Source organism: Loxodonta africana, chromosome 3 (genome assembly GCF_030014295.1).
Source record: "Loxodonta africana isolate mLoxAfr1 chromosome 3, mLoxAfr1.hap2, whole genome shotgun sequence".
In the NCBI taxonomy this organism is placed as follows: Eukaryota; Metazoa; Chordata; class Mammalia; order Proboscidea; family Elephantidae; genus Loxodonta; species Loxodonta africana.
In genome coordinates, this window is record NC_087344.1 from 62,807,969 (window position 1) to 62,834,848 (window position 26,880).

General features: G+C 44.1%; 1 long non-coding RNA gene and 1 pseudogene across 15 annotated transcripts in view; one reads left to right on the forward strand and one right to left on the reverse strand.

Annotated features, from left to right (window-relative positions):
• Positions 1 to 7,730: 7,730 nt before the first annotated feature.
• On the reverse strand, positions 7,731 to 17,414 carry LOC111752055 (large ribosomal subunit protein eL21-like; annotated as a pseudogene).
• A 267-nt stretch (positions 17,415 to 17,681) lies between these two features.
• The window catches only part of LOC135230714 (uncharacterized), a 45,500-nt gene continuing 36,301 nt past the window's right edge, over positions 17,682 to 26,880 (forward strand). For 3 of the 15 annotated variants that reach the window (XR_010321348.1, XR_010321347.1, XR_010321346.1), the window contains exons 1-2: positions 17,741 to 26,150; positions 26,349 to 26,502. This is a non-coding gene — a long non-coding RNA (uncharacterized LOC135230714). Of the gene's footprint in view, positions 26,151 to 26,348; positions 26,503 to 26,880 lie in introns of all 15 variants that reach the window. The other 12 variants (XR_010321334.1, XR_010321339.1, XR_010321336.1 and 9 more) reach the window with 10 other exon arrangements.

A 26,880-nucleotide genomic window follows, 5' to 3' on the forward strand; every position in this document is an offset into this window, starting at 1 on the left:
ATCCCAGTTCTTTGCATATGTCATTATAATACTTTACTTTGTCTTCTCCAGCACTCTTTGAAATCTTCTGTTCAGCTCTTTTACTTAATCATTTCTTCCATTCGCTTTAGCTACTTGACGTTCAAAAGCAATTTTCAGCGTTTCTCCTGACATCCATTTTGATCTTTCCTTTCTTTCCTCTCATTTTAGTGACCTCTTGCTTTCTTCATGTATGATGTCCTTCCACTTGTCTGGTCTCTGGTCATTAGTGTTCAATGAAACCAATCTATTCTTGAGATGGTCTTTTAATTCAGGTGGGATATACTCAAGGTCTTACTTTGGCTTTCGTGAACTTGTTCTAGTTTTCTTCAGCTTAAACTTGAACTTGAGTATGATCAATTGATAGTCTGTTCCTCAGACAGCTCCTGGCCATATTCTAACTGATATACTAAGCTTTCCCATTGTCTCTTTCCACAGATGTAGTCAATTTGATCCCTGTGTATTCCATCCAGTGAGGTCCACATGTGTAGTCACTGTTTATGTTATTGAAAAAAGGTATTTGCAATGAAGAAGTTGTTGGTCTTGCAAAATTCTATCATGTGATCTCTGGTATTGTTTCTACCACTCGGGTCATATTTTCAAACTACTGATCATTCTTTTCTGTTTCCAACTTTTGCATTCCAATTGCCAGCAATTATCAGTGCATCCTGATTGCATGTTTGATCAATTTCAGACTGCAGAAGTTGGTAGACATTTTTGATTTCTTCATGTTTGACCTTAGTGGCCAGTGCATAAATTTGAATTATAGTTGTATTAACTGGTATTCCTTGTAAGTGTATGTATATTATCCTATCACTGACTATTTTGAATTTCAGGATAGATCTTGAAATGTTCTTTTTGACGAAGAATGAAGGCAAAGCCATTCTTCTTCAATTTGTCATTCCCGGCATGGTAGTTCATATGATTGTCGAATGCAAAATGGCCAATACCAGTCCATTTCAGCTCACTAAATAATGCCTAGGATATCGATGTTTATGGGTTCCATTTCATTTTGACAATTTCCAGCTTTCCTAGATTCACACTTCGTACATTCCATGTTCCTATTATTAATGGATGTTTGCAGCTGTTTGCTCTCATTTTGAGTTATGCCATATCAGCAAATGAAGGTCCTGAAAACTTGACTCCATCCATGTCATTAAGGTCAACTCAACTTTGAGGAGGCAGCTCTTCCCCAGTCATATTTTGAGTGTCTTCCAACCTGAGAGGCTCAACTTCTGGCACTATATGAGACAGTGTTCCACTGCTGTCCATAAGGTTTTGACTGGCTAACTTTTTTCAGAAGTAGACCACCAGGTCCTTCTTCCTAGTCTGTTTTATTCTGGAAGCTCAGCTGAAACCTGTCTGCCATGGGTAACCCTGCTGGTATTTAAATACCGGTGGCATAGCTTCTAGCATCACAGCAACATGCAAGCCTCCACAGTACCACAAACTGACAGATGCGTGGGGGGTTTGTATGTATGTATACGTATATATGTAAGTATATATATAGACACACATACACATATAATAAAACAAGGAAGAAATACTAAAAACAATTACAGTCCTCATTTCTACAACTAAATGTGGTTGTAGATGACATTTAGAACTACTTCTTCCACTACCCATTTCATATTCTCTTTGCCCTCAGCAAGCACCTCAACTGGTTCTTTGTCTGGTGACCCAAACCTTCATTGCTGAAGGGTCTGGGCTATTAATAGTCATGTTAGAATTGGGTTACTGTAGTTTTCCATTAACTTTAATCACAGGGCAGGGTAGTACTAGGAGACATCCTGTGAGATCTCCTGTATTTCAGACATAGTCTTCTTTACCTAAGTTATGTAATATCAGTTCGATTTCCCCTTGGTAATCAGGATCAATCACACCAGGCAATACAGTAATTCCCTTCTTTCCCTGTTGATCCAGAGGTATGAGGAGCCCAAAGTGGCTGGGTAGCACTCTTAACTTTCAGTTCAATGGACTCAGTGTTCTGTCTCCTGATGGGAGCATTCTTCCCTTTGGAATTAAGACCTCTAGATCTGCAGAGCATAGCGTCATGGGGACAAGAAGCAAAAATTTTGTGATTAGGTAACTAGGCGTAGTATGAGTGGTGCCACTCCCAGTCCCACCCCTTGATTCCAGGACCCATGAATGCTGGTTATTGGAGAAACAACCCTATATATTGGATACTGGTTTAGAGTGTATACAACCTCCTGGAGAACATTGCTCCAACCCTGCAAGGTATTGCCACCTAGCTGACACCGTAATTGTGTCTTTAGAAGGCCATTCCATTGTTCTATCAAGCCAGCTACTTCAGGATGATGGGAAATGCGGTAATATCAATGAATTCCATGAACATTGGCCCATTACCACATCTCATTTGCTGTGAAGTGAGTCCCTTGATTCAAAGTAATGCTGTGTGGGATACCATGACAGTGGATAAAGCATTCTGTAAGTCCACAGATGGTAGTTTTGGCAGAAGCATTGCGTGCAGGGAAGTGAAATTCATATCCAGAGTAAGTGCCTATCCGAATAAGAACAAAATGATGCCCTTTCCATGATGGAAGCAGTCCAATGTAATCAACCTGCCACCAGGTTGTTGGCTGATTGCCCAGGAAATGGTGCCATATCGGGGACTCAGTGTTGGTCTCTGCTGCTGGCAGTTTGGGCACTCAGCAGTGGCTGCAGCCTAGTCGGCCTTGGTAAGTGGAAGTCTGTGTTTCTGAGACCCTGCATAGCCTCTATCCTTGTCACCATGCCTGCTTTGTTCATGAGCCCATTGGGCAATACTAGGAATGGCTGGGCAAAGAGGCTGACTGGATCCACAGAAAACATCATCCTATCCACTTGCTTGCTAAAATTTTCCTCTGCTGAGGTCACCTTTTGGTGAGTGTTCACATGAGACACAAATATCTTCATTTCTTTGGGCCAATTCTTAGAGGTCTATCTCCATACCTCTGCCCCATATCTCCTTGTATCCAATTTTCCAATCATGTTTCTTCCAAGTCCCTGACCACCCAGTCAAACCATTGGCCACAGCCCACGTATCAGTATACAATTACACATTTGGCCATTTCTCCTTCCAAGCAAAGTGAACAACCAGCTGCACCGCTCAAAGTCCTGCCAGTTGGAAGGATTTCCCTTCACCACTGTCCTTCAGGGACGTCCAGAAAGGGGCTGCAATGATGCTGCTGTCCACTTTCAAGTGGTGCCTACATATCATGCAGAACCGTCTGTAGACCAGACAAGAGTTTTCTCTTCTTTCAGTCAACTGATCATAAGGAATACCCTATAAGGCCATAGGTGCAGACTGGGAGAGAGGAGGTAATAGACAGGAGTAGAGACCATGGGAATTTGGGCCACTTCCTCATGTGACTTACTTGTGCCTTCAGGTCCTGCTGGAGGTTGATCTCGTATATATCACTTCCATTTAATCATGACATGCTGCTAAGCGCATTTGACTTTATGACTTTGTGGATCAGACAACACCAGTTCACGATGGGCATCTGAAACTACATGGTGACTTGGCGTCACATGGTTAAGTGTTCAGCCTCTACTAAGGCCCAATAACAAGTCAAAAGCTCTTTCTCAAAACGACAGTAGTTATCTGCAGAGGATAGGAGGGCTTTGCTCCAAAATCCTAAGGATCTGTGCTGCGATTCACCAATAGGAGCCTGCCAAAGATTCCAAACAGCATCTCTATCTGCCACTGACACTTCAAGCACCATTGGATCAGCCAGATCATACGGCCCAAGTAGCAGAGTGGCTTGCATGGCAGCCTGAACCTGTTACAGAACCTTCACTCGTTCTGGACCCCACTGAAAACTAGTAGCTTTTTGAGTCACTTGATTAATAACCAGGAGTAGCACACCCAATTGAAGAATATGCTGCCTCCAAAATACAAAGAGGCCCACCTGGTGTTGTGCCTCCTTTTTAGTTTTAGGCAGGGCAATGTCTTAGGCTTCATTCTCTAGAGAGAGAGAGAGAGAGAGATTTATATCAAGGAAATGGCTCGCACTGTTTTTAGAGGCTGGGTAACATCCCAAGTCTGTGGCGGCAGGAAAGAGGATCCTACTGATTCACATAAGTGCATGCTAGAGAGCAGGCTGTGATGATCAATGAATCTCAAGAATGACAGGCAAACTGCTAGCTCAAGTCCCAAGAACAAGCCCTGGTAAGGTCAGCAGGAAGGAAGTAGGAGGAGGAGTGGGGAGAGATGAAGGCTGAGTGGGCAGTGAGCTGCCACAGGCCCCACCCCTGCTGGTACCACTCAACAGATCCCATCATGGGGGTGATCACCTATCAGATTTCAACAGGGAAGTGATCACAATGTGAATCAATTGCCAAAACACTGAGAATCATGGCCCAACCAAGTAGGCACACAATCTTAACCATCATAGTCCACACCTTGTCGACTTGGCACTTGTACACATCTCTCCAAACCATACATAGTCTCTGAATAAAAACAATTACAAAGTCATACTTGTGCCTAACATGTTGCAATTAACATGCATACAAATGAAAATTCACTAAGACTATATTTTATAAGTGAACAAAACAAAAATATTCAATGCACATATACAAAGCAGAAATACTCATAACAGTTACAGTCCTCATATCTGCAACTCGTCACATGGCCGTAACTGATATTTAGAACTACCTTCTTCCACCACCCATTCCGTATTCCCTTTGGACTCAGCAAGGACCTCAACAGGTTGTGGTTCTTTGCCTGGTGGGGTGACCCAAACCTTCATTCCTGAAGGGTCTGGGCCATTAGCAGTCATGTCAGAATTGAGTTGCTGTAGTTTTCCATTGACTTTAATCACAGAGCATGATAGTACTATGAGACACCCTAAGGGATCTCCTGAACTGCATTATGTAACATCAATCCGATTTCTTCTTGGATATCAGGATCAATCACACCAGCCAGTATGGTAACTCCCTTCTTTGCCTGTTGATCTGAGGCATAAGGGGCCCAAAGTGGTCAGGTGGCATTCTTAGCTACCAGTTCAATGGAATCAGTGAAGTGCCTCCATGTGGGATCATTCCTCCCTTTGGAACTACGACATCTAGACACTGAGAATCGTGGCCCAGCCAAGTTGACACACGATCTTAATCATCACAGGCCATATGCAATAAGTTATCATTCACTTTAGAAGGACTATCTCAATATGCCCCATGCCTTTGGTCCCCAGAAATTTTATGGAGTTAGAGGACACCTGAATTTTTGTCGGGTTAATTTCCCACCCTCTAGTGCATAAAAGTCTTACCAATAAGTCTAGAGTAATAGATACTTCTTCCTTACTAGGTCAAATCAGCATAACATCATCAATATAATGGACCAGTGTGAAGCCTTGTGGAAGGGAAAGGTGATTGAAGTCCCTGTGGACTAAATTATGACATAGGGCTGGAGAGTTATTATACCTTTGAGGTAGGACAGTGTAGGTGTATTGTTGGCCTTGCCAGCTGAAGGCAAACTGCTTCTGGTGGTCCTTCAAAACAGGTGTGGAGAAAAAGGCTTAGCCAGATCAATAGCTGCATCCTAGGTACCAAGAAATGTATTTATTTGTTCAAACAATGAAACCACATCTGGAATAGCTTAGTTGCAATTGGAGTCACCGCCTGGTTAAGTTTCTGATAATTCACTGTCATTCTCCAGGATCCATCTGTTTTTTGTACAGGCCAAATAGGAGAATTGAACGGGGATGTAGTGGGAATCACCATCCCTGCATCCTTGAAGACCTTGATGCAATCCCTAAAGGAATGCAGTGTTGCTTTTGATTTACTATTTTCCTAGGTAGGGGCATTTCTAATGGCTTCCATTTGGCCTTTCCTACCGTAATAGCCCTTACTCTACATGTCAGGAATCCAACATGGGGGTTCTGTCAATTGCTGAGTGTGTTTATTCCAATTATGCATTCTGGAATTGGGGAAATCACTACAGGATGGGTTCGGGGACCCACTGGACCTACTGTGAAATTGGAATGAGTTAAGATCCCATTAATTACCTGACCTCCATATGCTGCCACTCTGACTGGTGGACCACAGAAATGTTTTGGGTCTCCTGGAATTAATGTCACTTCAAAACCACTGTAATCACCAAGAAGTCTGATTATTTCCTTTTCCCCAATGGACAGTCACACTGGTAAAAGACCATAGATCCCCTTGGGGAAGGCTGGGATTCCAGAGAGATTAACAGTATAAATTTTTGGCAGTGTAGTGGGGCCCTTTCTCAAGGGGACCCAGCCTCCCCTATATTCAAGGAGTGTGGATCTGTAAATTGCTTCAAGTCTGGGTATGGATTGATGGGCCATGACTCTCTATTATGGATTTGAATTACACTGCCATTCATTTGACCTAGAATTCTTTCACTTGTACAGATTACTAAATACTTAGTAGATTTCCCATCTACACCTTCTCCTCAATTATCCACTCTCGTTATTCTACATTTTGCATTTATGACAATAATAAAAAATCTACTGTCTATTTTGCAACTGAAAACGTACAGCTAGCAGTAACAAATGCTGAGGTATGAAGCAAGAATAATGCTGACTGTGATGGTTAAGGTTATGTGTCAACTCCACTGGGCCATGATTCTCAGTGGTTTAGAAGTTATGTAATGATGTAATTTGGCAGTTATGTAATGATGCAGTCATATTGCATTTTGTGATCTGATGTTGTCATTCTCCATTTTTGCATAATGTTGATTTCGCATGATGACCTGGTCTTCGGAACCTAACTATGTCAATAAGTGAGAAGAGGGTGTATTTCACTCTTAGGAACACCATGACTAAGCAGCCAATGCCATAAGTCCATATGGGTCAGACTACTCTGATTACTGCCTTGGCTCTGCTGTCCATTATGATAACTGCACCCACATTGTCTTCGGTGATGAAAAGCCTCCACTTGGCCTCTACCACCCCAGCGTCCAATCAGCCCCATTGTGGTTAAATCTAAAAAAACAAAAAACATTGCCATCAAGTTGCATCCAACTCATAGCAACCCTATAGAACAGAGTAGAACTGCTCTATAGGGTTTCCAAGGAGCAGCTGGTAGATTTAAACTGCCATCCTTTTGGTTAGCAGCTGAGCTCTTAACCACTACACCACCAGGGCCATTGTAATTAGGTGTCTTAATTCAGCTCCTACTGTCAAATCTAACTTATATAAAATAGCAGTCACAGGAGTCTTCAAGAATACCGGGGCTCCCTTCACAAATTTGTTCCTCACCATTGTGGGCACTCCATGTGTGGGTCTGTGGGCCTAACCTGATAAATCTACTCTAACATTCCAGTTTCCCTATGCCTTTGGATATCTTCTACAGTATACCAAGGCAGGTCTAGCACTTCAACTTGATTTAGTGTAGCCGGCTGTGTACCCATGCTTCAGTGAACCAACCAAATAAGCTATTAGATCCTTTTCTAACCTCTCCAGCTCAAACACTGAATGAAGAATCTGTGCTTAGTGGGCCCATATTAATAAACTCAGAAGGATTAAACTTTGTGTTCCTTACACCACTATCCCATACGCTTAATAGCCATTCCCACACATATTCCCCAGGTTTCTGTTTGTATATATTGGAAAAATCAAGCAGTTCTTTTGGAGTGTAACATACCTCTGGCTGTGTCACACTTTGTACTTCATTTCTTGGGGCATGCTAGGACTTCAGTCTATTTATAGGTCTAGCAGCAAAAAAAAAAAAAAAAAGTGGTGCAGGTGTGTCCTGGGGACATTCAGCAATGTCTCTTAAAACATCTGCCTAAGGTGATGCCTAGGCAGTGCCCCAGATGCTGAATGAGGTGTTATCTCAGACAAAGGCTCTTCAGACATAGATGGGTTAATCTCATCAGATGGAGGTCAAAGGGAAAATGTTTTTTTCAGGGGAGGGTGCCTTAGGAGAAAAAGATGGAGCAATCTTTTCAGATGAGAGTAAGAGGGGTATTTCTTTTGGCAGGAGTGATTCAATGGAATTTAGGGGCTCAGTGTCCCCAGCTTCCTGATTATCTGCCCATGTCTCCATCCCAAGTTTCAGGATCCCATTTCTTCCCAGTTAATGCCCTCACTCAAGGCTGAGAATTGGTGTTGTAATTCAGCCACTGTTACAATAAGATTTGGGATTTGGTTTTCAGCAATATTAGCTCTGTTACTACAAAAAATGTTGCTTTCTTTCACGGCACCAGTGGCAACTTTCAGGTCTTTTATGCTATTCTTTACCTGTGACTCTGTGACTTTCTTTCATCACTTTGTCTGGCAAAAGCAGGACCAACCAACCATTTCCTTATACTTCTCATTCTGACAAAATTGTAGAAAAGTATCAAAGATGCAATCACCCAGAGCCTTGCCTTTCACAAGGTCCATTGGTAGTCATATTTTGTGTATTTCTATTGCCACCTCACACCATGGATTAGCAGTGCCCTCTTTACTGCTGGAGACAGAGTCACCAGGACCTTTAAGGTTAGTCAGACTTGAGAACCAATTCAGAAAACTCATTCTTAAAATTGTGTTCCTCTAAAAGCACTCTCCATAGAGGTGCTGCTCTAACAGACACATAAAATGTGGAAGTGATTTTGGAATTGGGTAATGGGTGGACTGGAAGACTTTTAAGGTGCCTAATAGTAAAAGCCTAGATTCCTTGAAGAGACTGTTGATAGAATTATGGATGTCAAAAGCAATTCTGGTGGAGGCTCAGATGGAAGTGAGGAGAGTTATAGAGAAATTCTCTATTGTCTTAGAGAATACATATGGTGCCAGCAACAGAATGTTGCTCCACAAATGTGGGCATTAAATGTGCTTCTGGTAAGGCTTTAAAAGAAATGATAAACATATGACTGGACAATGGAGGGTAGGTAACTCTTTTTACGTAGTGGCAAAGAACTTGTCTGAATTAAGTTCAAATGTTTGGAGGAAGGTAGAACTTGTAAATGATGAACTTGGATATCTGGCTGATGAGATTTCTGAGCAAGATAAGGAGCCCTTGAAGGTCCATGATTCAAACCCACCAGCTGCTCTGCAGGAGAAAGATGTGGCACTCTGCTTCCCTAAAGATTACAACCTTGGAAACTTTATGGGGCAGTTCTACTCTGCTCTCTAGGGTCACTATGAGTCAGAATAGACTTGATCACATCATGGGGTTGCACGCAATGGTACAAAAAATATGTGTATTAATTGTTTAATGAGAAACTAATTTGCTCTGTAAACCTTCATCTAAAGCACACACACACACACAAAAAGATCTTACAGGGCTGCTAGATTTCTTCTTGCCACTTATAGTAAAATGCATAAGGAAAGAGATGAATTTAAAAATGAACTGTGCAACATGAAAAGAGAACTTAAAGATTTGGAAAATTCTGTTGTACAAACTAAGGACACTTGTCTTAGAATATTCAGCAAGGACAAGGCTACACAATTTCTTGTTAAAGAGATTAAGGCTGTTACAGATGGATCTAATCAGCTACCACAGCAGAAAATCCATCAGCTTAGACTGAAGAGGACAGAGAAAGAACAAAGGGAAAGAATGTTGTCTGCCTCTTGAAATTCTACAGGCAAGAACAGGCCAAAGGAGCTATATTTGTTGTCCTCCAAGAAAAGAAAAGGACCATCCCTGGAGCAGCTTGGAGATCAGCAGAGCTACTTGAAGGAGCACAGGAAACGGGCGGGCCCTTCTTAGTTTCAAAGGGTGGAGATGGTCTTCCGGATCTCAAAGGGTGGGGCCACAGCCTTCCAGGCTTCAAAGAGTCAGGTCTTCGCCAACTTGGTTCCAGAGTATGGGGCTGGCGTTAAGGTGTGCCAGGGGGATGGGCCTACTGCCCCATGCTGAGAGGGCAGGGCTTTCATGCCCAAAGAGCAGAAGAATGGGCTCTGCTGGGGTTGAGGGGCTGGGGTTGCCACTCAGATGGTCTAGGAGAATGGGGCTTACTAAACCTGAAGGAGCAGAGTTGCCATCCCAGAGGGCATGGAAGGCAGAGCTGAAGGCCAGGGCCAAGAAGCCATCACCCAGAATCTAGAGGGCATGGACAACACTAAAATTTTGGAGGACTGAGCTGTTTCCCAGACGGTCTCAGAGAAGAGAGGATTATTTTCAAGCCTTGCGAGCTAATGTAATTTGTTCTGCTGGATTTTGGACTTGCTTGATGCCTATTATCCATTTTTCCCTCCAATTTCTCCCATACGTAATGGAAATTCTGCCTTGTGCCTGTTCCACCATTGTACTTTGGAAACAGATAACTCGTTTCTAGATTTAACAGATTGACAGATGAAGAGGAATTTTGCCCCAGGATGGAATAGACCTAAAGTCTCACCTATATTTGATTTAAACGATTCAGATTATGAGATTCTGGACTTGGAGTTGATTTAAGACTTTCGGAATGATGTGATAGGGTTAATGTGTTTTGCATGTGGCAAGGATATGAATTTTGGGGAGCCAAGGGTGGAATGTTGTGGATTGTCTTATGTCCCCCCAAAATATGTGTTGTAAATTCTAACTTCTATGCCTGTGGATATAATCCTATTAGGGAATGGGTTGTCTTTGTTATGGTAATAGGGAGGATTAGTGTAGGGTATATCTTGAGTCAATCTCTTTTGGGATATAAAAGAGATCAAACAAGCAAGCAGAGATGGGTTAAGATGATGCCAAGACACACGGAGATCTCCAAGAAACTAGGAAGTAGAACCTGAAGAGACAGGGACCTTCCTCCAGAGCCAACAGAGACAAAGCCTTCCCCTAGAGCTGGCACCCTGAATTCGGACTTCTAGCCTCCTAAACTGTGAGAAAATAAATTCCTGTTTGTTAAAGCCACGCATTTGTGGCATTTCTGTTATAGCAGCACTAGATAATTAAGACAGTCACCAAAGATATCCATCCTGCCAAAGCTCAAGTCTCATTTACTCTACTTGATGTGTTAGCAGCCTTTGACACAGTTGATCACTTCTTTCTTGAAGCCCTTTCTTCCTTTGGCTTCTGAGACTCAACTGACTGTACATTTTCAGTCTCATTTGCTAGATTACCAACCCCTCCCTTGTTCGTCTCACCCTTGGCTCCCAACCTCCAAGGAGAAATTCTCTTTCTTCACTCATTCCCCACGTGACTTCATGGTTTTAAATTCCATCTACATATTCATAATTTCCAAATTATACCCCTAGCCCTAGCTGCCACTACGCACTAAAAACAGTTGCCATTGAGGTGATTCGGACTCATGACAACCCCATGTGTTTCAGAGTATAACTGAACTCCACAGAGTTTTCAGTGGCTGTGATCTTTCCGAAGCGGTTCACCAGGCCTTTTTTCCAAGATGCCTCTGAGCGAATTTGAACTGCCAACCTTGTAGTTAGTAGCCGAGAGCTTAACCATATGTACCACCCAGGGACTTGTATTTAACTGCCTACTCAACTCACAGTCACCTCAAAATTATCATGGCCATACAGAAGCCTTGCTTTTCCCTTACAGATCTACTCCTCCTCTACTCTTTCCATTTGTGTCATCACTGTTCACTCGATTGCTCAAGCTAAAAACCTCGGGCTCCTTTTTGATTGCTCTCTTTTGCTCATACCACCGTCCAATTCCTTAGCTGGTCATGTAAGATCTAGTCTCAAAACTTCTCCCAAATTTGATCACCTTTCACAATCTCTACCTCTACCAACCTAGTCCCAGTCACTATCACCTCTGGCCATCTAATGAAAGCATCTCCCTGCTTTCATTCTTATCTTACTATTTTCCGTACAGCAGCTAGAGTGATCTTTTAAAATGTGACTAAGATCCTAGCACTCTCCAGCTCAATACCCTCAAACGACTTCCCATCACCATCAGAACAAAATCCAAACTTCTTACCATGGCCCATAAAGTCCTAGAAGATTTGGCCGCCAGTTTCCTCTTTGACCTATCTCCTACCATTCTGCCCTTCATCCTGCAGTCCAGCCACACTGGTCTTGTTAGTCATGTCCAGCTCTTCCAGTCTCAGGCCCTCTGCATTTGCTGTTCCCTCCATTGGAATACTCTTCCCCAGATTTTCACATGGTTGACTCCTTCATTTCATTTAGATGCCTGTTCTTATGTCACCTCCTCTTCCCTGATTATTCCACTAAAAAAAAAAAACCTTTCCCATCATTCTGCATCCCTTTTCCCTGCTTTATTTTTTGTCTGAGCACTTAGCATCACTTGAAATTATGCATTTATTTGATGTATATCACCAGTCTTCTAGAATGGAAGCTCCATGAAGGCAGGGACTTGGTCATAGTCATGGCTGTATTTCCAGGGACTTGGATTGTCCCTGATATTTACTAGACATTCAGTGCATATTTATAGAATAAAGTAGAAATTAAATTCCTTTTTTTTTTTTTTACATCACAGGCATCTTTATTTTATACCTGTTATGCCATGAATTCATAGGGAATAGGTTCCAGCAGCTCAGGTTCCTTTCCATTGGTTCTCACAAAATGTGCTTCTCTGGATGGAGCAGGCTGGCACTTCAGTTAAACCCAGGTACTTTTCTTTTTGGCTTCTTTCTTTTTCTAATCATTTTCCTTCACATGATTCAGGACGCTATCTCGGCTCTTAGAGTGCTTAATGTGCTCAGTACGCATGTTAATTCTCTTAGTAAGAATCTTGCCCTTAAACTTGTTTGTTCACAATAATGCCATAATGCCAACAGCATGCTGGGTAACATTGTAGACTCTTCCAGTTTTGCCACAGTAACAGTTGTGGGGCATTCCTTTTTGAAAAGTGCCCATTCCCTTGATGTCTACAATATCACCCTTCTTGTAGATTCATATGTATGCGGCCAAAGGAACAACTCCATGTTTTCTAAAAGGCCTAGAGACCATATAGCAGGTGCCGCTTCTCTTTCCCTTTGTGTCCATCATTTTGGCGAATTACTGCAACACGGCGGTTCTGGCTGAAAAGCTCCTTTTTTTTTTTTAAGTTTTATTCCCCTACGCTTGTGGACCGAGGAATTCATTCCTGCAACACAAGCCAGTTATAATCTTTATCAACTTTCCCTCTTCCGTCTTGGACCTACGTATATCATCCTCCTCTAAGTGAAGATTTTCTGGAGATAATGAATAAGGAAGCAAGCAAATTACAAGCTGAAAGAGCTGGCCCAGTTGAAGCTGAGTGTTCCCTGTCTGGAATTCCATGATACCCTGTTTGCAGCATAACTTATCCATTATTCTGTCAATGAGTAATTTTTTTTTCCTCTTTTCTTTAGCTATTATGAACAATATCACTATAAATATTCTGTTCTTCTACTGCTCCCTTAGGGGTACACCCAAGTGCTGCTGCCAAAGATACACAGAGGAAGACTTGATCAGAGAAAAAGGGACAAGTTTTGACAAGGTAGACATTCAGCAAACAGAGATGTGTGCTCAAGGTCAGTTCAGGAAACATCAGCCACTGTCCTCATTTTAGTCTCCTAGTATCTGATGACACTGTTGACTAGTCTCTCCTGCTCAGAGCATTTTCTTCTCTTGGCTTCTGTGAAACCACTCTTCTCCCTGCCTTCTCTTGCTCATACTCCTTTGTAGGCACCTTCTTCTTGGCTGGATGTCTGACTGTTGGATGGAGTTTCTCTTGACTCAGGAAGGGGCATTTCTGTCTTCTCTCTCTAGGCTTCCAAGGTAATATCTATTATCCAGTCTCAGGCCATTAAGCACCACATGTATGCTGATAATCCCTCCTAAACTCTGTCTTCATCCTAGACCTCTAATCTAAACCAGTATATAGATATACAAAATAGAGCCCTCTGCCTGCATGCCTCCCACTGGATGTCCCACAGGCACGTAGAACTTAACAGGTCAAAAATAAAACTCTTGGTTTGCCTCTGAAACTTGTCCTTCTAGACTTGTCACTGGAAATGATAATTCCATCCAGAATAATTACGGCACATTGACCATAAATTCTTCCTTTCCCTCACCGCCTCCCAAATCCAATCCATCCCAAGTCCTGTTGACCAAAGTATGCCTGTCCACCTCTCTCCATTGCAACTTTTGAAGCTCAAGCTGCCATCACCTCTTGTGTTTACCACCAGTTGTGTGGAGTCAATTCCAACTCATGGCAATTTCATGTTTGTCAGAGTAGAACTGTGCTCCATAGGGTTTTCAGTGGTTGATTTTTCAGAATTAGATTGCCAGACCTTTCTTCCAAGGTGCTTCAAGGTAGACTTGAACCTCAAACCTTTCAGTTAGCAGGCAAGACTGTTGAATATTTGCATCATCCAGGGACTTCACCTCTTGCCTCAGATGACTGTAAAAGCCTCCTCATTGACCTCTCTGCTTTTACTCTGACCCTCGCAGTCTATTCTCCTAATAAGCCAAACCAAACCCAGTGCCATCGAGTCAATTCCGACTCATAGCGACCCTATAGAACAGAGTAGAACTACCCCATAGAGTTTCCAAAGAGAGCCTGGTGGATTTGAACTGCCGACCCTTTGGTTAGTAACCGTAGCACTTAACCACTACGCAACCAGGGTTTCCATTCTCTTAATAGAAACAAACAAAAAAAAAAATTAAAAAATATACATCCAATCAGGTCTCTTGCTTGCTTAAAAACTGCCAGTGGTTTCTTTCCCATTGTACACTATACACTGTACTTTGGAGAAAAAACAAAAAACAACGCACATCCAAATCAGGGTCTACAGGCTGTATTACTCTGGCCCCTGCCAGTCCCTGGCAACCTGTCCACTCGTCCCAAACCATACTGGCCTTCTCTCAGGTTTTTGAACATGCCAAACTCTATTCCATCTCAAGGTCTTCACCTTTCCTTCTGCCCAGAACATTCTTGGCTAATTCACATGTCTAAGTCTTTCTTGACCTTCAGGTCTTGACATCCCGAGGGTTTTTTTCTTGACCTTCTCTACCAAAGTAACTCACCCTACCGTCTTCCCTGTCCCAGCATTGTTGTCTACCCCTGCCGTGTATCTTTTAATTTATGGTCCTTATGTTTTGGCTGTCTTTTCATCTGTACTGTTGGCTTTACAAGGGCAGGGATCATGTCTGTTTTATATGCCAGTGTATTCCCAGTGACTACCAGAGTCTAGTACATAATACTCAATAAAAATTTGTTGAATTGAATGAATCAATTAGTTCTGCGCTGAGTGCAGGGGATACAGAGATGACCCAGATTTGGTCCTTCCCTTCCCTCATGCCATCATCTGATGGATTAAAAAAAGGTAAATATACCATTACAAAACTGGTAAGTACTACAGTGGAGATCAGAACTGGAGGCAGCAGGGAGACAGAGAGGCCTATGTGTGTGTGTGTGTGTGTGTGTGTGTGTGTAGAAGGGAGGTTGTGCTTACATGACCCAGGGCACCAGCTTGGTACCAGCATCACCCTAGAAGAAATTAACTAACAGGTTCCATGTACTGTTTTGTTCCATGTACTGAGGAAAGTGAGGTTCTGAGAAGTTCAGTGATAGGTGGTGTTGTTAGTTGTCCTAGAGTCAATTCCGACTCATGGTGAACCCATGTGTGTAGTATAGAACTGCTCCATAGGTGTTTCAAAGCTGTAACCTTTTGGGAAGAGATTGTCAGGCCTTTCTTCTGAGGTGCCTCTAGGTGGGTTCAAACTGCTAATTTTTTGACGAGTAGTCCAGCACTTAACTGTGCCACCAAGGGACTCCTCTGCAACATATTTAGTAGATGTGGAACAGTGATTTAAACCTTTGTTTTCTGACTCCAGTCTCAATCTGTGATGAATACACATCTTTGGGGGCACCCACAAGGAGGAAGCCGGATTTGAGTTTCAAAGACAGTAAATATTGTTGAGACAGGGACTAAGAAGCCATAAGTGATCCCTCAACTGTAAAAAGCTCACACTGAGCTAAAACTGCAATTAGTACTGTGACCCAGAATACTCCCCAGCATGTTTTTATTTCAAAATGGGCAACTGAGAGCTTAACATAACTAAGGCCATGATAAATCTATAAGTTGTTCTTCCTCTGCCTGCCTCCTTCACATACCTCTATTAATGACTTTGTTTTGACCAAATGTTGATGACTTTGTAGTTTTAAAACTGATGCAAATAACCTTTTGCTCTGTCTGGACTACCTGTGGCATACAACCCCCACAGAAAAATTGGAGCCCAGGTATCAGATACATATGTCTTTAGTCTAAAAAAGGAATGTCTGGCAGGGGACTACAAAGACACCTGTAACCCTTGTTTCTATATAAGCTCTAATGTAAAACTGCTCTTTGGGACTCCATAGAGACAGCCTGTGTTGCTGCCGGGTCCCCGGTGATGTATGCATCTCCTTAACAAACTTTCTCACTCTTTCCGACTTGGAGTATGTTTCATTGGCTCGACTGCTCCAGGGGATGGACCCTAATCGGGTAACAGTACCGTAGAGGCATTTGGCAGAGCCAAAAGTAATCTAAGCCCAAGAGCAGCTACAGGGCAGCAACTTGGAAAGGTCAGCATTGCAGGAAGTTTTGTCAAAGCCTCAAGAATAAAAAGTCTGTAATTCCCTGGGCCCACCCTTTAGGCGCCAAGCTGGGAGGCAAGGAGGCACAGAAGAGCCAAGAGAGTGCAGCTTGCTTTCCGGGGGGCCAGACCCTGCCGGGAAACTCCAGGTGGTTGTCCTGTGAGGGAAGCGGGGTGGGGGTGGGGTGGTAGGTGCAACCGGAGAAACCCGGTGGGGAGCGGGCCTCAGGGTAACTGCAAAGCACCCCAGGGGGACTTTTAGGGATGAAGGGCCTCGACTTAACATGGGGTCTCTCCTTCCTGGGAGACTGTCATCTCTCTAGTACCCCCTTTCCGCAGCATAAAGGTGCTTTCTCTGGGGCTCCCCCTATCTCTTCGGAGATCATCGGCCCTAGAGTTCCCCCTCTTTTAGGGGTCTCAGAGAGAGCGGACGCCTCTAGGTCTCCCCTCATGGTTTCCTCTTCTCCTTCGGATGGGGGGGCCGGGCCCCTCCTGACCCCGTGATGAAAGGGCTCCTCACGAGCCCTCTACCCTCTTCAAGCTCGATGTGGCGGCGGAGTTCCGGTTCAACATTGCACCGCCCTCGGTCAGATAGCGCCCCTCCCACTCCCAGAGGGCAGCTCCATGGAAACCTAAACATCACAACTCCACGGAGGTGTCGCGAGAGCTGCGGGTGCGCCCGCGGCCGGAGAGAGGCGGAGCGAGGGCGGGAACGCAGAGCCGAGTGGGCGGAGCCCCTGCGCTCCCGAGCTCCGGGTCTGGAGACCGCCGCTCCAGGCGGCGCCCCCGCGTGACTGCGCTTTACATAATCGCGGCCGCGCGCGTCACAAGTGGCGTCCTCCAATCCAGACCGAATCAGAGTCCTCAAAAGCTCCGTGTTCCGCCCTTTTTCCGCTTGATTGGCGTCGGAATGAACCAGTGAACCGGCTTCCGCCGGCACCGCGCCCACCCTGATCGGTCCGACCGTGCCTGCCCGCCTGTCGCAGCCCGCAGCCCGCAGCCCGCAGCCCGCAGCCCGTCGCCGCTGCCGCCGCCAGATTGTGCCTCAGACTGTCAGATCAAGCGGCGGGCCGCCGGCGGGGCGGTGAGCAGGACCCGGGCCGGACATGGCGGCGCTCTACGCCTGCACCAAGTGCCACCAGCGCTTCCCCTTCGAGGCGCTGTCTCAGGGGCAGCAGCTGTGCAAGGTGCGCGGGCTGGGGCGGCGGCCGGGAACGGGGGAAGCCGCAGGCGCAGCTCGGAGCTCTCGGTTCTGCGGGAACTCCCGGCGGTTCCCCCGGGCTGGGTGTGGCAGGCCTGCCTAGCTGAGGAGCCGCGCCCGTCGGCTAGGGGCACGTGGGGGAGCCCCGGGCCGGGTCCAGGCCCCCGCGGCCGGCGTGTCTTGGTGCTTAGCAACCGTGGGGGATTTTTCTCGGGCCCCGTGAGGTCGGTGTAGGGGACAGCGGGTCCCCTGTCTGTCGGTGACCAGCCGTGCCGGGGACCTTTTTGGGCTTCCCCTCCGCCGCAGTCTCCCTCGTTAAAGGCTGAAGGACCCTCCCCTTGCCCCTCCTGCGACTGAACTCCAGAGTTGGGTGCTGCCTCGGGGGACCGTCTCGAAGTCGGGAGCCTCACGGGCACCCTGCAGCCAGTGGTGGAGTAGGAGGTGGTGGCAGTGTTATCTTATTAGGGTCCGTGCCCTGGAGCAGTGGAGCCAATGAAATATACTCCCATGTCAGAAAAGAGTGAGAAAGTTTGTTAAGGAGATGTATGCATCACCGGGGACCCAGCAGCAGCACAGGCTGTCTCTATGGAGTCCCAGAGAGCAGCTTCACATTAGAGCTTGTATAGAGTCTTGAGAGGGTTAGAAATGTCTTTGTAGTCCGCAGATGGCCTGGCCGGAGGAGTTATTCATGACAAGATAGTGACAAAAGACTAGCAGACTAAACCCAGTCCAGACCCAGTGACGTCGAGTCGATTCCGACACAGACTAAAGAGCTACAAATCAGACACCTGGGCCGTGGTGGGGAGAAGGGGTTGTAAGTCACAGGTGGTCTGATGGAACAAAAAAACTTATTTGCATCAAATTAGAACAAAGAACGAGGTCATTAACATTAGGTCAAAACAGCCTATTAACAGAGATATGTGCAGGAGGAGGCAGGCAGAGGAAGGAGAAAAACTTACAGGTTCATCATGGCGCTAGTTATGTCCAGCTCTCAGTCATACATTTTGAAAAGAAGAAAACATGCTGAGGATTACCTTGGGGCCACAGCAAGGCTTGTATACAAAAGCCCCACAATTAAGCACATGAAGCAAAATCATGATTTTTTCATTATCAGGTTGATGGTCTTAAATCTCCCCATAACCAGCTGCTGATTGTTTTTTACCCCTGAAAGTCCAAGTTGTCTTTTTCCATTAAGTCGGTTTTCATTCCACTTTTCCTGTTTAAGTGAATAGAGGTGCTGCGAGGTGACAGTGAAAAGTCACCAAACCGGCTGGAGAGTGATGTTGAGGTACTCCTATTGAATCCCGAGTTTGTGTCTCACGTGGATAACTCATAATTTTCACTCTTGCTTCAGATAGCTGTGACCTTCCTTTTGCCATTATTTGCTTACTAGATGTGAGAGAACTCAAGTGCTTGAGTGCCTTGTTATGGCCTAAAAAAATATATATGTATATATATATATAATTTATGTGCATATTTAATTTTAAGGAAGTTTTATATATGTAAATAGTAATTATTTTAGCACTTTGATTTCACAGGTGAACGTGCTCAGAATCACAGTTGCCTAACCTGGGACTGGGCTCCAGGGCTTCAGATTCTCAGTCTGGGGCTTATTCAAGCATATATTTGCTTTACAGTTTATGACTAGTTCCACATAAATTCCTTTTTCTTTTTTTTATTATGCTTTTAGTGAAAGTTTACAGTTGAAGTTAGTTTCTCATACAAAAATTTATACACACATTGTTATGTGACCCTAATTGCTCTCCCTATAATGTGACAGCATACTCCTTTCCGCCCCTCATTTCCTGTGTCTATTCAACCAACTCCTGTCCATTTCTGCCTTCTCATCCCACCTCTGGACAAGAGCTGCCTGTTTAGTCTCATGTATCTACTTAAGCTAAGAAGCATACTCCTCATGAGTATTGTTTTATGTCTCGTAATCTTTATCTGAAGAGTTGGCTTTGGGAATGGCTTTAGTTTTGGGCTAACAGAGAGTCCTAGGGCCGTGACCTCTGGGGTCCCTCCAGTCTCAGTCAGACCATTGAGTCTGGTCTTTTTACTAGAATTTGAGTTCTGCCTCCTACTTTTCTCCTGCTTGGTTAGGGACTCTGTTGTGTTCCCTATTAGGGCGGTCATTGGTAGCCAGGCACCATCTAGTTCTTGCACACAAATTCTTTTTTAACACCCACATTAATGCTGCATGATGAGCAGGGCAGTGTCACTATTACAGAGGATAAAGATAAGGCCCAGAACATTTAAGTGCCTCACTCAAAACACAGTGGCTATGCTAGGACTAGACCCAGGTCTTTTGCCTCCTGAAGGCTGCTTCCATCTACCTTTTAAAATTGTATCCTCATTTCATTTCAGGAACGTCAGATTGCACACCCTGTCATGAAGTGCACCTTCTGCAGGAATGAGTATCAGCAGGAGAAGTACAGTTGTTGACCATGAAAGATGTTAATAGGCTTTTTCTACCTAAAATCTCTAATCAGTTGCATTTTAATATTGTTACGTGCCTCGCTCTCAGCCTGCTGTCATAATTCCCGTGTCTCACCTTGTTCCTGTCACACAGGGCTTTTTTCAGTCCTTCAGACATGACAGTCTTGTTCCTGCATTTGCACTGGCTTCCCATTGCTTGATAATACCTTTTTCCAGAATTTCACGACCGGCTCCTTACGTCAGGTCTCAGCTCAGATGCCACCTGCTCACACAGACCTTCTTTGACTAACCACCTCAGTGACACTATCACATCACCCTGCTTCATTTCCTTCACAGCATGTAACACTATGAGAAATTATTTTGTTTGTTTACATGTTCGTCCGCCTCACTAAAATGTGAGCTGTTTGTCCGTCTTGCTCTCTGCTATCTTTCCAGTGGTCTGGCACATAGTAGGTGCTCAGTAAATATTTGTTGAATAAAATAATGCAGTTCTGAAACTCTTTTGTCAGTGGCCAGAGATGCTTAGGCTCTTGAGAACTGACTCTTGCCAAATTCATTAATTTACAATGAGAGGATATAAATTTCAGTGACCAGAATACCCCTGCCTGCCAACCAGGACACCTCTTCCCTGAGTCAAGATACTGGAGAAGCTGAATTAGTAATCAAGAGATAGCAGACAATAGTAGCTGGAGCACACACAGACTTTGCAATCCCACACACCTGAATCCCTTCCCATTCCTGGGGCAAGCTCAGTGATCCTGGGCAAGTTACTTCATCTTGTTTTGTATGGCTTTCCTCTTTCCAATGGGAATAATAGTATCTGTTTCACAGGGACATGGGGGAGATTTAATTGAGGTAAGTATATAAAACACTTAATTTTGAGCCTGGCTCATATGCACATAAAGGATATCAATACACAAATCAAATGTATACCTGTATTACTGTTAATTGGAATGTTGTTGTCGTTAGGTGCTGTCAAGTCAGTGCTGACTCATAGGGACCCTGTGCACAACAGAACGAAACACTGCCTGGTCCTGTGCCACCCTCACAATTGTTGCTATGCTTGAGCCCATTGTTGGAGCCACTGTGTCAATCCATCTTATTGAGGGTCGTCTTCTTTTTCGCTAACCCTGTTCTTTACCAAGTGTGATGTCCTCCTCCTGAGACTGATCCCTCCTGACAACAGGTCCAAAGTATGTGAGATGCAGTCTCGCCATCCTTGCTTCCAAGGAGCATTCTGGTTATACTTCTTCCAAGACAGATTTATTTATCATTTTGGCAGTCCGTGGTATATTCAATATTCTTTGCCGGCATCACAAATCAAAGTCATCAATTCTTCTTCGGTCTTCCTTATTCATTGTCCAGTTTTCCCCATGCATATGAGGCGATTGAAAATACCATGGCTTAGGTGACAACTTTGCTTTTTAACACTTTAAAGAGATTTCTTGCTCAATGCAACACGTCTTTTGATTTCTTGACTGCTTCTTCTGTGGGTGTTGATTGTGGATCCAAGTAAAATGAAATCCTCGACAACCTCAATCTTTTCTCCGTTTATCATGATGTTGCTTATTGGTCCAGTTGTGAGGATTTTTGTTTTCTTTATGTTGAGGTGTGATCCATACTGAAGGCTGTGGCCTTTGATCTTCATCAGTTAGTGCTTCCAGTCCTCTTCACTTTCAGCAAGCAAGGTTGTGTCATCTGCATAACAGGTTGTTAATGAGTCTTCCTCCAATCCTGATGCCCGGTTCTTCTTCCTAATAGTCCAGCTTCTCATATTATTTGCTCAGCATACAGTAGTTAATTTTTATTGATGTGGTTACACTAGAATTCATTTTCTGTTTTCTTAGTTACAATTCTGTTTTAAGGGTTTGGCTATATTTGCATATCCTCAATCAAATGTTGATAAATTTTAGGAGAGGCTGGCTAAGCTTCGGGATTAATAATGGATGATCTGGACTCAGAATGCCTGGGTTGAAATCTTGGTTCTGTCACTTATTAGCTGTGTGACTTTGGGCAAGTTCATCTGTGAGTGCCTCAGTTTCCTCATCTGTAAATGGGGATGAGCAGAAGGTTCTGAAGGTAGAGTTACATGTGAAGCCCTTAGAATAGAATCTGATACATGAAAAGTACTCAATCAGTGCTAGCTAGGATTGTTTTCAATAGTTTTGTTCTCAGAGGGTAACCTTGTATTTTTAAAGTTTATGTCTTGACAGGTGAGGTGTGGAAGAGATCTAAAGTAAAGGGCACCGTGGTCCTGTGTGTGATTTTTATGTATAATGCTTTTTTTTAAATGGAATTACCTTGTTTTCAAACTCCTTCAGTGAAAGATTTTTCCTCGGCAAGGCCTTCTGTAGTGTTTTAAAATCAGGTCTTCGGGCTGTATTTCAGAACTGTGAAATGAACCAGATTGAAGCCTGGCCTCAAAGTACATATATATGTTCATTAACAATTAAATCCTGTTCTGAACCAGGCACTGTTAGGTATTACAAACGCACTAATGAACTAGACAGACAAGACTTTCCTCTGACAGAGGTTGTATTTGTGTAATTGGGAGCGAAATGGATAAGAACAAACAGGGAAATAAATAAATGAACACAGGTTTTCGATGTAAGTGGTAGGAAAAAAAAACACCCCATTGCCATCAAGTTGATTCTGACTCATAGCAACCCTATTATACAGGGTAGAACTGCCCCACAGGGTTTCCAAAGAGCGCCTGGTGGACTGGAACTGCTGTCCTTTTGGTTAGCAGCCATAGCTCTTAACCACTATGCCACCAGAGTTTCCATAGAGAAAAGAGATTATATAATAAAGAGTGACTGGGGAGAGGAGCTGGGTGGCCCAAGCAGTTTGCTATTGTTTGCTAACCTCGAGGTTGGTGGTTTGAACCCATCCAGAGCTCTGCTTCTGTAAAGATTGCAATCAAGAAAACCCTGCGGAGCAGTTCTACTCTTAACATGTGGGGTCCCCATGAGTCGGCAACTTGATGGTAGCTAACAACAACAACATGAGTAGATTTAAAGATCTTTAAAAGAGTAACTGGGGAGACTGGTTTAGACTGGGCAATCAGGAGGACCTCTGAGGCAATAACATTTGTGCTGAAACTAGAATGATGAGAAGGTAGTAGCTGTGGGAAGCTCTGGGGGGCAAAGATTCTAGGAAGAGGGGCCGGCTGTGAAAAGACTCTTGAGGTGGGAGTGAGCTTACCAGATGAAAAAAACAGAAGGAAGAGTGGACAAGGGGAAGAGAGGTTATAGAAGCAGGTAGGGGATACGTGTGTAAGTCAGCATACCAAAAACCAAACAAACCCATTGCCATCAAGCCAATTCTGACTCATAGCAACTTTACGGAACAGAGCAGAACTGCCTCATAGGGTTTCCAAGGGGCAGCTGGTGGATTTGAACTGCCAACCTTTTTTTTTTTTTTTTTAATTTTCAGCAATATCAACTTATTAAATTTAAAAGATGGACCTTTATTCTGATTAGAATGTCTCCTATTTTTTTTTCTTTTTTTATTATGCTTTAAGTGAACATTTACAACTCAAGGCAGTTTCTGATACAAAAGCTTATACACACATTGTTATGTGACCCCAGTTGCTTTCCCTACAATGTGACAGCAGATTCCGCCTCTCCACCCTGTATTTCCCATGTCTATTCAACCAGCTCCTGTCCCCCTCTGCATTCTCATCTCGCCTCCAGACAGGAGCTGCCCACATAGTCTCATGTGTCTACTTGAGCCAAGAAGCACACTCCTCGCGGGTATCATTTTGTGTCTTACAGTCCAGTCTAATCTTTGTCTGAAGAGCTGTAACTGTCAACCTTTTGGTCAGCAGCCAGGTGCTTAACCACTGTACCACCAGGGCTCCGAGTCAGTGTTGTTGTCATTGTTAGGTGCCCCATCTTGTTCCATGCTCACAGTTGTTGTTATGCTTGAATCCATTGCTGCAGCCACTGTACTGATCCATCTTGAGGGTCTTCCTCTTTTCTGCTGACCCTGTACTTTACCAAGCATGATGCCCTTCTCCAGGACTGATCCCTCCTGACAACGTGTCCAGAATATGTAAGACGTAGTCTTGCCATCCTTGCTTCTAAGGAGCGTTCTGTTTGTACTTCTTCCAAAACAGACTTGTTCATTCTTTTGGCAATATATGGTATCTTCAATATTCTTCACCAACACCACAACTCAAAGGCGTCAATTCTTCTGTTTTCCCTATTCATCGTCTAGCTTTCACATGCATATGATGTGATTGAAAATGCCATGGCGTGGGTCAGGGGCACCTTAGTCTTCAAGATGACATCTGTGTTTTTTAACAGTTTAAGAGGTCCTTTGCAGCAGGATTGCCGAAGTCATTGTAGACCATGGTAAAAAATTTGGATTTCACACTGGATAGTATGAGAAACCCTTAGGTTAGGTTTTAGGGGAGGTGGGACATCATCAGATTTACCTTTAGGAATTCCTCTTTGGTGATTGTGTGGCAGTGGGCCAAGAGTGGACTGGACAGATCATTTGGGAGGCTGTTGCAATAGTGAGTTATGAGGGTGGCTTCACTGGGTTGGAGGCAGTAGACTTGAAAAGAAGTGAACTGACTCAGACTTATGGACTTGCTGCTGGGATCGGGGGTGGGAGGCAAAGTGGCTTTTGCTGACAAGATAAAAACACTTAGCTAAATCATGACATTACCTACCCACATTCAAGATGGGGCATAAGATCTAATTTCAGGAATAAATGAAAACTATAACATTCTATAAAATACCAGCATACTCATTCCCCAACTGGAGTAATTCCAGCCAGGCCTGCTGCCTCACCTCCAGCTCTAGCTGTCCCTACAAATGGTTTTGCACAAAGGTATTCCGGCTTCAGAGAGTTGTGGAATCTGCACTCTGGTTTCCTAGCCTTGTATCCTGGTCCCTGGTGCAGAGCTGCCTCTGCCCAAAGAAGTAGACTTTTTCTGATTCAACAAAGGGCCATGGTAGACCACCACCAGGTCTGGGTCCCTGGTAGCTACTCACCCGTAGATAAGTCTTTCTTTGAGGGCATCTTTTCCACCTGAGAAAAAGTATCCAGCATACCCTTTGTGAACCATTTACAAGGTATTAACACTGAAGTATAGATTTTACATTTCCTCTTTGGTCTTCTCTTTTCCTTGCTGAGTTTTCCATAATGAGCACCATGGAGATGTTTGTATCTTTTGAAATTCTTGTGGGAATTTTACTCTGGTCTGTGTTTGCTAAGTCAGAGGAAAACAAAACAAAAAGATACATAAAATTAGCAGCTGATATATATATATATATTAATTTATTTTTTATTTGTTGTGCTTTAAGTCAAAATTTACAAATCAAGTCAGTCTCTCATATAAAACTTATATACACCTTGCTGTGTACTCCCAGCTTCTCTCACCCTAATGAGACAGCACATTCCTCCTCTCTACCCTGTATTCCCCGTGTCCGTTCAACCAGCTCCTCTCCCCCTCTGCCTTCTCATCTCCCCTCAGACAGGAGCTACCCACAAAGTCTCATGTGTCTACTTGAGCCAAGAAGCTCACTCATCACCAGTATCATTTTCTGTCTTATAGTCCATTCCAGTCCCTGTCTGAAGAGTTGGATTCGAGAATGGTTCCAGTTTTGGGCTAATGGAAGGTCCGCGACCATGACCTCCAGGGTCCCTCTAGTCTCAGTCAGACCATTAAGTCTGGTCTTCTTATGAGAACTTGAGGTCTGCATCCCACTGTTCTCTTGCTCAACCAGGGATTCTCTGTTGTGTTGCTTGTCAGGGAAGTCATCAGTCGTAGCCAGGCGCCATCTAATTTTTCTGGTCTTAGGCTAATATAGTCTCTGGTTTATGTGGCCTTTTCTGTCTCTTGAGCTCATATTTACCTTGTGTCTTTGGTGTTCTTCATTCTTCTTTGCTCCAGGTGGGTTGAGACCAATTGATGCATCTTAGATGGACACTTGCTAGCGTTTAAGACCCCAGCAGCCCGTTGCTAAAGTGGGACAGCAGCTGATATTTATTAAGCAACCTTTATGTTCCTGGCACCCTGCTGATTGCTTTACTGACATTATGTCACAAAATCCTTGCAACAGCCCTTGGAGGTAGGTACTACTATTATCCCTCATTTTACAGGTGAGGAAACTGAGCCTGAGGGAGTTCAAGTGACTTACCTAAGGTAGCAGAGCTTGTCAGTGGCAGAACTGGTACTCAGTCCAGGGGCTCTGGCTCCCAGCGCCCTCATGCTTAGCCATTGCACTACATTCCCTCCTCTATGTCTTTCTCTCCTGGTCTTCGGGTAGATGGGAACCTGCTGTGTTGGCTGTGCACACTTTCGTATAAATGAATTCTTCAGAAGACCAAAGAGCAGAGGAAGCACCTGAGCAGCTCTTTCCGTTCCGGCCACCAGGAGAAGGAGCAGTGCAGTTGACTGAGTGGTGACGGCCATTACAACAGGTAACCCCAAGATGCATGAGACAGGACTAGAGGTGTGACAGGTCGGATGTACTACTCTCACAATCAGGAGTGCAAAATGCCATTTTGTATACATTTTCCTATTCTTTTCTCTCTAGCTGCTAGTCTATAGGGGGAATTTGCCATATTTATGAGTTTATGTATCTTTTAAAGGGCCAGAGAGACTAGTGAATTTGTATTGTGTCTGAAAGGTTTATGGAACTAATTCCACTTTTTACATGTAGTGTTTTCCTTACCCCTGGAGTAAGTTGGAGCCCTGGTGGCACAGTGGTTAAGAACGACAGGTATGAACCAAAATGTCAGCAATTGGAATCCACCAGCCGCTCCTTGGAAACCCTATGGGGCAGTTCTACCCTATCC